Here is an 11,744-nt window from a genome sequence, read left to right as displayed (position 1 = left end):
AGGTATGCAGCAGCTACTCAATCCATGAAGGATCCAACATGGTGGACTACGATGTAGGTTTTTGCTGAAACTTTCCAAACATGGATGCGTCTATATCATAAAACTTTCGAGCCAGGTCCAAGTTTGAAATTGATTGATGGATGCATTAAGATTTTGCTATGAGCACAAAACACGAGATCGTCTCTAGATGGAGGCTGTTGTATTTGACAGAATCTGTCAGATATCGTCTAATTTCTCTGAATCGTAAAATCTAGATGGCGGTGGCCATCCTGGACCAATCCCTAAATATTATGCATATCTTACCGATACAAACAGAAATAGAAAAACGCCTTCGATTTAGGATAATACTCCGCAATACACGGGAGCTCGTATAGTTGTATCATTATTGTATTAGCGATGTACTTACCATCTGTTGGACCGGAATATACTCCATTCCACAATTGAGTGTCTTACAGGAGACTAGAAATAATTACGTAAATTCTCCATCGCCCGCGACACAGTGGCTCTACTTTTTGGAACGTACCAGTTTAGAGAAGAACCGACTAAACACGGGTGTCTAGCCTTCGTCCCATTGGCAGCGGTAGGCGGCGTGCTGGTCCGAATATTTGAGAAGGACAAGTTTCAGAAAGACCAGCATTACCTGAAAGGTGATGATGCCCACACAGTCGAAAGGAATAAATGCATTCATTTTGTCAACAAGAGCACGCTTAAATCACTAAATTGGGCAGAGCATAGAAAAGTTATTTACTGTTACAATGAAAAATTCGGAAAAGAAAAACTTGAAAAATTTTAGAAAATTTGATAATTTTGGGGATTAGAAAATTGGGAAATTTTGAAAAATTGAAAATTTGATCCATTTCTTTGATTACAACGTCGCTAGTAGATGATTTTGTTGCAGAAATCCAAGAAAATTTAGTAAATGCATCAGTCATCACGATTACATAACAGTTTCCACGAGTGGAGCGAACGAGTGGGCCTACAAAATCAACGTAAACTTTCTCCATAGGAGAAGAGGCAACGTCACTAGACAAATGACCAACTTGTTGTTTCAAGTTTGGTTTGCTAATTGCACACAAGTGGCATGCTTTAACTAATTCGCGCACTTCTGCAACTAAATTTTTAAAGGTAAACAACTGTTGAATCTTATCAATTGTTTTTCTACATCCCAAATGACCACCTAACATTGACTCATGATAAAATTTAAAGATCATAGGTTTCAATGCGTTCGGTAGGACAATTCGAGGCTTACGGCAGTGTGGTGGGGTGAAGCAGAGGACCCCTTTGGAGAGAGAATACCCTTTAACAACCCGCTTTTCCGTCAGCTTGCCGAGAGGATCTCATGAAATTTATTTTTCTTGGAGTGATATGTTTTGTACCAAGTTGCCACCCTGTTATTCAGTCTTGTAGACCAAACTTCATAAGGCATAGGAGGACCATATAAAACTTTTGATCTGTCTTTCCTACTTGAGAGTAGTGAAGTCATTAGGGCTGCTAAACTTTTTGAGAACTGTGGAACAAGTAACATACGTTCAACTTCATACTGGTTCAGCTGTTCTAAATTAAATGTAGGCACTACATGGCATAAAAATAGTCCGATTTGTGGTAACTGCAAAGGGAAGAAATATGATTAATTAGTCAAAACTAAAAATTGTGACTTGACATGGTAGATTTTGATCACTGAACACAGCAGATTTAAACTTTGAGTAGTCTTTTTGACCCCTGGTCCCTTTTGACCCCTGGTCGATCAAGGTTCCCTCCGTTTTGTTTCTCGCTAGTCTTTTGCCTCGTGTCGAGTTTTCTTTATTTGATTGTATTTCGGGCTGTGCCTTTTCACTTTTTGTTATTGCTCAATAAATCGTTGTTATCGATCCCAGCACTACCGCTAGAAGGGTTCATACCGTCGACACATCTTGTGATGCACCCGATGGCGTGCGGTTCGGGTAAGCAAAGCAAGCATTGCTCACCCTAAAATTTTAGACGCATGACATTTCGTAAATTTTCGCTGAACGTACTTTGCAAAATGCTCAAAGTGAATCAAAGTAAAACGACAAGCATTGCTTGTCCTTAAATTTTAGGAGCGGATAGAAAATTATACCCATGAGATTCCGCATGCAGATTCCCGCCAGGTAAAACTGGCAGAATGCATTGAGTAAAAATCGAAGTGAATGCCAAGCAGGCTTGCCCTGGCAACTGTAGCAAAAAGAAGTGAATTACACCCATGAAATTCCGTAAATGTTCGTTTATCTAATCCACAGAATAAATTGAGGAAGGGAATCGAAGTGGAAACAATAAAGAAGAAACGGAAATACACAAAGGATTACAGGAAAGAGAAGGGTAACCGAGCAGTGGCGTGTCGTGATTTCTATTACCGATTGATCTGCTATTTAAACCTATGGGAGAGGATCGATAGACAAGGTGTTCGCAACGGACACCTAATAATCGATTCTTAACCATAGCTTCATAAGGGAAAATACCGATAATCGATCAATCGCCGTGTAAAAGGTACACGACTTGTACCGTGCGAATCGACGAGTGCACAGACTCTTCAGCTCAATGTTTACAAGGTTTCGAATTGTGTAAGTTATTTAATATCCAGACTGTCTTTGTAGGCACTGAGTAGAACAATGTAGACGAGTCCGGGAGGAAATTGGAGGATCGACGGAAAATTAATTCAGACGTTTACGATCGTTAACAAGAAGGACACAACCCGACCCGCGACTCACCCGCTCGAGCTCCTGTCTCGGATCGCATCTGCTGGATTACTCACTTAGCAACCTGCCTCGCTAAGGAAGAACGTCGTATGAGTCACTGAACGCTACCAAATTTCTTTAGATGAGATACGAATTATCATGAAACTTTAGAATGTTGAACATGGTTGTAAAAATAGCGTAGTAATTCATATTTTACTAAGATAATGCAGCCAAGGCATTGCGAAGTTAATATTTTTTATCAATTACCTGCAATTCGATCGCATTCAGTAAAAAGGAACCAGCGCGATTACAGTGTTTTCAAAGTCGTGTGACTACTTCTTTTCTGCCAAAAACACTCAATATAAATACAGTATTACTTACAGACTTTTTTTCCTTTACAATAAACAAGTTTTTGGTAGTAAGCAAAAAATATTTGCTATTTTAGGAGATTCTTCAGATAATTATGAGGAAGCAACATTTTTACAACACTGTCATCGCGCTGGTTCCTTTTTGCTGAATGCAATGCGATTGTAGAACTTACATTGTAAGTAAGTGAATAAAAAAATCAGCTACGCAATGCCTCGGCTGTGTTGTCTCATTAAGATAAACTTTAGGGTACTATTTTTCCAATTTTTTTAGAGAATTGTATTCGCCTTTTAATCTGAGACATCTGAATATTTCAAGGAGAAATTTTGGTAGCTTTTTTTGATTTATTTAATTTAATTATTTATTTTTTTAAAAAAAAAACACTTTAACGACAGAAATTAGGCAATGTACGAATGTTTGTAAGTCGTTTTCCCTTAGCACGGTCAAACTGTCGGGTCGCGGCGTGAGAGGAGGGAGGTGGGGGTGGGGTAGATCGGTTGGCGCCGCCACGGCGTCCGATTTTTGGTGGAGTCGCAAGGGGGGTGTGGGGGTGCGGCGACACCCCCTACCATCGAAATCGCGACAGACGCTTGTTTACAATTAACGCTCAAAGGTAACAGTGTCAGTGGAGATAAAAAATCAGGCTTTTCCTTTTGATTACCGTTCTTCAGGGATCTGAATCGGAACGCCTAGCGACAAAATAACATGTAAACGTTCGTTCGGATACGGTTACAGTTATCATTGGGGTATTAATAATTGTTTGCGGTACAAGATGCAAATGAGGAGAGGTGATTGATCTCGGAGAAACTTCTCGACCATTTTATCATGATTGAGCCACGAAGAGGTGTTTCGAGTATCCACTCGTTTAACGCTCAGAAAACTAAGGAGCATTCTACATCATACCCATGGATGATCTTCTCATTGAGAATTTTAGGGTTAGATTACCAACCCAATTTACAAGTTCAGTAAGATTACCTCCAATCGCTTATAACAAGGAAGGTAACCTCAAAGACATAAAGACGGAGTGCTCGTATCTAAAAGCACGGGAAAAAAGTGAAGCCTGGTTTGGCGCTGGGTGCTTGTGTGAGTGTGTAAATGAGCGCGGGAGGGTCGTTTCAAATAAGCTTTCATATTCCATGTTACTTCCATTTTTTTGCATAAACTTGATTGATTATTTTTCACCTTCTTCTTTTTTCCTATTCAAAATTTTACCCTCTATCTGATTCTGACCTCATTCTTCCCAAAAATCTTCCATTTCTTATATTTTTTGGGCCCTAAATGTCCAAAATGTCATTACCGTAACCTGTTACTTTTCTGATTTGGTATTTTTAGCATATGATAAAACCGAGACAAGTTTGACTGATTTGACTTTCAGCTGGATTATTAGTTTCAGTATATCCTAGAGAATATTAGATCACAAGAAGAGGTTTTAAATCCAACTATTTCGGCATTTTTTGAATGATTTATGCTTGTTACTGAGTTTCGTGTCATTACCGTAACCGCCGAATTTAAGAGTTTTCTTAGCCGCTAAAGGGCAGCAGCAACAGTGTTTATCATTGAGTCAACAAGTGTTCGGAAGCTGAGTGCATGGAGAGTTATTATCACATTTTGTTTCAAATTTATGAGTAATTTTGTGTTATTTACATTGAATTTTGTGTTTAAGGGTAACTTACTACTGTCATTACCGTAACTATGGAAAAATGTGGCAAGAATTCATTTTTATTTTAAAATGTCAGCATGTTCTATTGTAACGTATCGTCCTGACCTCAAATATGCAGTTTCATTAACATTGATGAGTTTTCGTGTGTTTTATCGCCGAAAAACAACAAATTTCGTCATTACCGTAACCGTCATTACCGTAACCTGCGCCAATAAGGCGACCATATGCCACAAGGCCACAAGGCCAATTTTTCGACACCACTGCTTAAAGCTGATTCCTTAGGTCTTGAATGCTACAAAAAATATCACACCGAAGGTTTTCAACAAATTTTAATTTTTAGTATTTCGGAAAAATAGTGGTCTCAAATATGAACGCTTATTTGAAACGACCCGGGAATCCATGGCGGCAAACGGAAATTTGATTTGAACTTGTCCTCTTCATGTTTCCTTATTTCTTCTTCTAAACGTGTTTTAAATGCCTAAAACGATTATATTAAGAAAGTTCGGTCTGCGTCCTAATATAATACACCTACTTTTGCTCAGTAACAGGCAGTAATCTCAGATAAAGTTAGTTTTTCTTCTGCTCATGGTGGTTCTGCAGGTTCAAACAGGTCGTTACAGTTCTAGATGACCGTTACTCCCAAATGAATTAATCGGTCGACGACGGACCAAAGCTAACCTAAAGTTAAATAAATATGAGTGGGTAAGTGAATTTGGCAAAAATCAACCTAGAATACTTTGTTTCCGCAATTATTTTATTCAGTTCCCGCCCTACATTTGAATTCAAACTTGTCCCGATTTCGCCGCCAATCCTCTAGCCAATAGTAGAGGTGGTTGAAAAGAAGCTTCATTTTTTGCTTTTAGCCCTCCGTCTTTATGTCTTTGGGTAACCTAATCGAGATGCATTTGATTATATTACATTGCATATGTACTCCCATGTGTACTCCCATCTTGGACGTTGAGACAAGCTTCATACTTCTTTTGTTATAAGGACATAGGTTTTTTCCGTTTGCTTTCTACGATTTATATTAAAATTTTCTTGCTTCTTTCGGTCGATGTTTTCTTTCTCCGTTTCTTCACCCTAATCACTCTGAAGTTCTTCGGATTCCAGTCGTGTCTTCCTCCAAATTCCGCTCGAAATTCCCTCTAATAACACACTATGGCGCATCAGCAGGATATCAATATGCCTCTTCAAGGCTTTCTCATTGCTTTGCCTCCCATCAACGGGAGCTTGGAGGCGGGTATCGCCGTGGGGGTGGACCCGAACCTCCCGGACGACATCAAGCTCCCGTTGCTGGTTGGCAGCAACCTGCAAAGGGCTGTGTCTTTAGCCGGTGCATGGGCTAGATCAAAATTTGCAAATTTGCCGCCTGCTGCTCTAGACTTGATGACTAGTGGCGCCATGACCTGTGTGATGTTTGGTTTGTTGCGAAAGGTCAACGGTCAACCAGATGGAGACTGGATGCCAATCCCGACGCCACTTGTGGAGGCTGAAGGATGGGATCCTGTCCCAGCGAACACATACACTGTTGAGGCACTGAGAACAGCGCTGACAGTGATTGTTTCGACAAAAGCGAACTGGTGGTTGACCAATCACCACACCGGTCAGGGTGCCCCTAGCGGATATGTGCTAAAGGTGTTGACTCTTAAATTTCCTGGCGCAGATATGACAGCCCTAACCACTGCAGCTCATACGTTAGGGCATTGGGCAAGCACATTGCATTGCCTCAATGTCGCCCAGATACCCGGGGTTCGGCCGGTTGAACCATATGAGTATGCAAATGCCACTGGTTTTGAATTAGCCCCTGATGCTCTGCTCCGCTACACAGGCCTCCCCGCAGGGACTCACCGGATGGGCGTTGCCTCAGAAGCTGCCTCCCGCATTATCAAAAGCGCCTTAATTGCGATATGCCCATCACCGCGGGATTTCGTCGCTATCCCGACGGTAATTGCTTCAATCCGCGCCAACAGGGTCGGACACCATGTAGGCGCCGCATACTTGACCGGGCTCCCCCGAGTCAGGTACAATGATTCCGATGCGGATTCATACCTTGGAAGACTCGGAACGTTTATAAATAAGATGTCGCCCAAATCTACTTTAGCCCGCAGTCCTCATCTTGCCGAGGATCGTGTTCAATCGTATCCCGACTATAGTGCGGACTTTGATAACGACCTCAATGCCTACAAACTCCAGTCGGCCATGGCTGCGCGCTCAGCTCTGCAGGCACTAGGTGCGGGTGCAATGACAAACGAACAAGTGGAGGCCCTCAGAGCGGATTTTCGGGCAGGCCCGGCGCGCCAGAGATTTTAATGGCGGGCAGCCGGGCCCTGATGACAATCAAGGACCAGGTGGTGGTGGCCCAGGTGGGCAAGGACCAGGACCAGGACCAGGACCAGGTCAAGGAAGAGGTGGGGGAGGGCAAGACGGCGCTCCAGATCCCCGTGCACCTCCGCGTGCTCCTCCAGGGGGCCCTCGGCCTCCGCCTCCTCCGCACAGTGGGAAAAACAGCCAATCTAGCGCAGAAAAAGTCTTGACGCTCAGAGTGTTCACTTTCCCATTGGTTTTTCACACTTAGTTGGTCCTATATATCTACGTAAGCATCAAAGAAAGCATAATGCGCCAATTTTTCGTAAATTTCAGAGGAATTGAGCTAAACTTAGTCCGCAAATCAGCTGTAATTCACATTCCTGGAGACTGTGCTTCGGTTTGTGGTTCCTGATCGGTCAGTGGAGTTAAAATAAAATATTTCTTGCTTTTTATGATATTGCTGGTTACTTTTTACACTATGAAGTGTACTAGTCTTATTCCCCCCCCCCTTTTTTTTGGAATGGTTTGCGTGCTCAATAATTTTCCATTACTTTCCAGCTCCTCAAAATCTTAAAAATATGAAGTATTGTACATGCGCATTCTGTTAATAAATATAGTACGAGAGAAACAACTAAAAAGTATAAATTTGCACGGATAAAATATAAAACATCTGTTTCGGCGAGGATCGAACCCGGATTAAGAAAATAATAGCGAAGCACGCTCTCCGCTGGACTATCGGTTACAGCATGTTAGATTGTGGAAATAGCTGTAATATAAAAGTGCGTTGGGGGAGTTGCGCGCGCAGCGCTCTGCGCACGCACTCTCCCTACGCTACTCAGCGATTCAACGCTAGGCTGCTAGGCAAAACGACAGTTACAATCAATCTGAGCACATGTTTCGACTCAGTTTTGATCAAATATCTCTGAAAGGCTGGGAAAGGCTGGTTTCAACCAAGGATTTTTGTGATCTTGATAGTATAACGAGTAACTGGATATAAATATCTCCTTGGATATCCTTGGATATTGTAAGATGCAGTCTTTATAAGTTTGAATTTCTGACTATTTCAGAGGCTAACTTTCAAAAATTGCTGTAAGTCATAGAAGCATGTAAAAAAGAAAAAATTGGTATCCTTACGTTTAGGTGAGCAAGCCTTTGTTGAAAAAAAATTAAACGTCACTAATGACACACTTAGACGAACACACGAGGCTACTGAATGTAACCACTCTGGGGCGGTCCTCAACCAGCTCCGCGCTAACCGGTGCATTTCTTAATATTATCGCAGATAAGATCGATCTTATGAAGTAGAACTTGGCTGATTCTTGATCAGTAGATCCTAAGGAACATATACATACCAATTTTTGCAATTTTCATTGATGCTGATTTTCCGACTTTTTCGGCGCTAGATCGGCTGTTTTCCCACTTTGCTCCGGGGCCTGACCCTGGTCAGCCGCCTAATCCACCTGCGCCATCTCCAGCTCCTTCTGGCTCTCAATCAGGTGGGCCTAAGCGCAGATCTGAAGGCACCGACACTGCTCAGCCTATCGATCAGGGTTTTTGCTTCCTGCTGAGATGCGGCAAACGACAAGCAACGTACACCAAGGAGTGTCACCTCTCAACTATCTCAACGTAAACACCGCGCTTTTGAAACTGATTTCTTCTTATCACTTGCTTATCACTCACTGCCATTGTATTTTTGTCTATATTTTTGTAATGTATATATTTTACATATTTTTCCTTTATGTACATGAGCTACTCATTTGAATTTTCGTGAAGCTTCTGTTTGTGTCAAAACAGAATGCTTCCAAGGATGCAAGAAGTATCAGTGAGAATCTTAGCCAGGAAGATCATAGTACCATTCTGTTACACTACTATTACATGCTTTACATTTTGCCATGTTACCCACCCATCATGATTTGTCTCTGGTTATGATGGCTAGATTAGTTCCTCTTTTCTTACCATTTCATACATGTTGCGCAATAGGTACCTGATAAAGTTCGAATTGAGAGCAGCAAATACTAATGCTTTCCTCATAAGCAAACTGGGTTTTCATCCAGCAATATTGATGCTGAACTACTGACACGATCTCAATATCATTAGACTTGATGTCGTGATGCAATTTTGACTCATTGTTCCTTAAAATTCCTAGAAACTTGTAAGCAACATCGCAGTATCATCATTTGAACGAATAGTTTGACAGAAATGCAATAAAGTGCATTACTTATAGTAGGAATATATGAATACATGACACCAGGGTGTTAAGAAAGATATCGACAGTGAAACTACCAAAACACGTATCTCGTTTGCGGTGTTTAAAAATCTACGCTCACATTTTATTTTTTTGAAGTAGACCAAATCACTATCATTCCTTGAAATTTTCACAGAATTTTCTCCGCACGAAGAGTAAAAAGGACAGAAATTTTCAAGACTGGACGTTGAGTAGGTTTTCATTTAAAAAATAAAATATGACAGGGAGTTTGCGACGTCGCAAACCGAGATATGTGGTTTGGTAGTTTCACCGTCGATATTTATTAAATTATAGCTGAAGCTTTTCGATCCTTGCAATCATTATCAATGCTAGGTGCATTGTGGAAAAAATGACTTGGGTGTAGTTTTGCATTAAACAAGAGCCTTAAATTTTTCTCTGTCAAAATATTTTTAACGCTGCAAAAAATCCTCAAACTTGGTCCTCATCATTGTAGAGGAATAAACCTTTGAATCTATTTCCTACGGTTCAAGTTTGGTGCATCTACATTACCTAAATACTTAGTCCATGTGTAATTGAGTTCCGCAGAAAAGGACCTAAAGTTTGAATCGTATATTCATGGAGGTATTTAGAAGGGGAACAGAAAATAGGTAAAGCCCAATTCACACTATCAAAATTTTCATCCAACATAATTGGACGAAAAGTAGGATGGAAAGTTGAACGCAATAAAAATTTCATTCGATTACTTTCCGTCCAACTTTCCATCCCATTGGAGGCGCCACGTTGAATGTGACATCACATTCAAGCTTCTGTTCTGTTTTTCATCAAATTGTCTTTTATCGCGTCAGTATCACACTATCCAACTTTTCGTCCAATTAGATAATGTTGGATAAAAAGACTGATAGTGTATGTGAATTGGGCTTAGAGTGATAACTTTGGTCATTGTTTTTGATAATTGAAAATTGTGTGCTTTCACCTTGAGCCTCATTTTCCTTGATTATTGTTACCTATACATCACATTTCTATCTACATTCCCATCACGAAACATGATGGCATGCTAGAATCAAAGCATGAGTATTTCAATAGCTACTTTTAAAATCAGTCAAGTCGACCAAGTGATAAGTAAGTAACATCTGCTTGAAAGCATTGGCAGGAGCAGGTACTACCTACTTACTAGAGATTTCAGAGTTAAAATCAAATGGACGAGGTCAGAGACTTTTTCTCGAAATACTTACCAGCAGCCCGCAGGTAATTGATATAGCTAAGCTGGTGAATCGGTGTTCACTCATCTCATCAAATACAAGTGGGCCATTTTTATTTAAAGAAAAAGTTTCCGGCCTTAGCCATTTGATAGCTTGATTTGATCAAGGATGCCTAGATGTCTTTGACGAGGAGACTGTCGATCATATTGCACAAAAACCGAGATGCCCCGCTTTTATTTTTTTTCTTCAATAAGCATACTGAGAGCAAGTCAAATCTCATTTGATTTGTAATTTTCCCCCAATTGCAAAAACGGTAAGAAGGTGATCAGCAGCGTCATGAAAAAATTTAAAGCCTAATGTGTCACCTTCTTACAGGAGATCAAAGAAATAAAATGATAAATAACATAAGCTTTTTTCAATGATGCCCATACACAGAGGACAAATGTGTCATTCGCGTTATTCACGAGAATATCTGGTTAGTTCCAAAATTTTCACAATCACTTGGACGAGTCTGAGTTCATTGGATGAAGCTCATTTTCCTCTCTAAGAGAAAATTGTGAACAGTAAAACAATTATTGGCTGTAAAGAAATTTCTGAGCGAGATAAAGTTTCACTTACAGTATACAAGATTAATTGCTTTACAGAAGGGAAAGGAAATTCAACATTTTTGTATACAATTATGATATATTAAAGTTAAAAACTTGTGAACACACTTGCACCATCAATATGACCTCTCATTCTTAATTGAGGGTGGCTGAATCCTTTACTGAGTTGTAGGTGAATGAATATCAAGAATTGCTGGTTGAATCTTTGGCTCTTATAATGATGTCACTCATCTAAACATATAGATCCAGAATATTAGGGCCCAAGAAGGCGAACCTCCAGTACGAAACAAGAGTGAGCAAAAATTTATACATTGCGGATTGTTGAGTTGAAGTGTGACAGGTATTTTCTCAATGCAATTAGAAGATGTTTCTTTCTGAAGAATCCGATGATTCAACTCCTCAATTTTTATCCACTCATCAAACAGTATGATAAAAATTCAAGTACTATACAGTTTGAGCGTAAAGAACAAAAAATTGATTGATACTAATTGGCTGTAAAAGAAACACGATGCGATAAATAGGGATAAGTACAACTTAAACAGATTTTCCAAGTTTTGAACTTTTGACGACAGAACTATGAAAATGACACGAAAATTAGAGAACCTGGATCGAGTGAATAGCTTTGAATTTGAATTTCTAGTACCGAACTAATCTGGCTAAGAAAAAATTAATTATTTCATGAAATATGAAAGAAATAGTCTATTTCTTTCA

The sequence above is a fragment of the Bemisia tabaci genome, chromosome 3, assembly GCF_918797505.1.
Source record: "Bemisia tabaci chromosome 3, PGI_BMITA_v3".
Classification (NCBI taxonomy): domain Eukaryota; kingdom Metazoa; phylum Arthropoda; class Insecta; order Hemiptera; family Aleyrodidae; genus Bemisia; species Bemisia tabaci.
Note: the sequence above shows the minus strand (reverse complement) of the source record.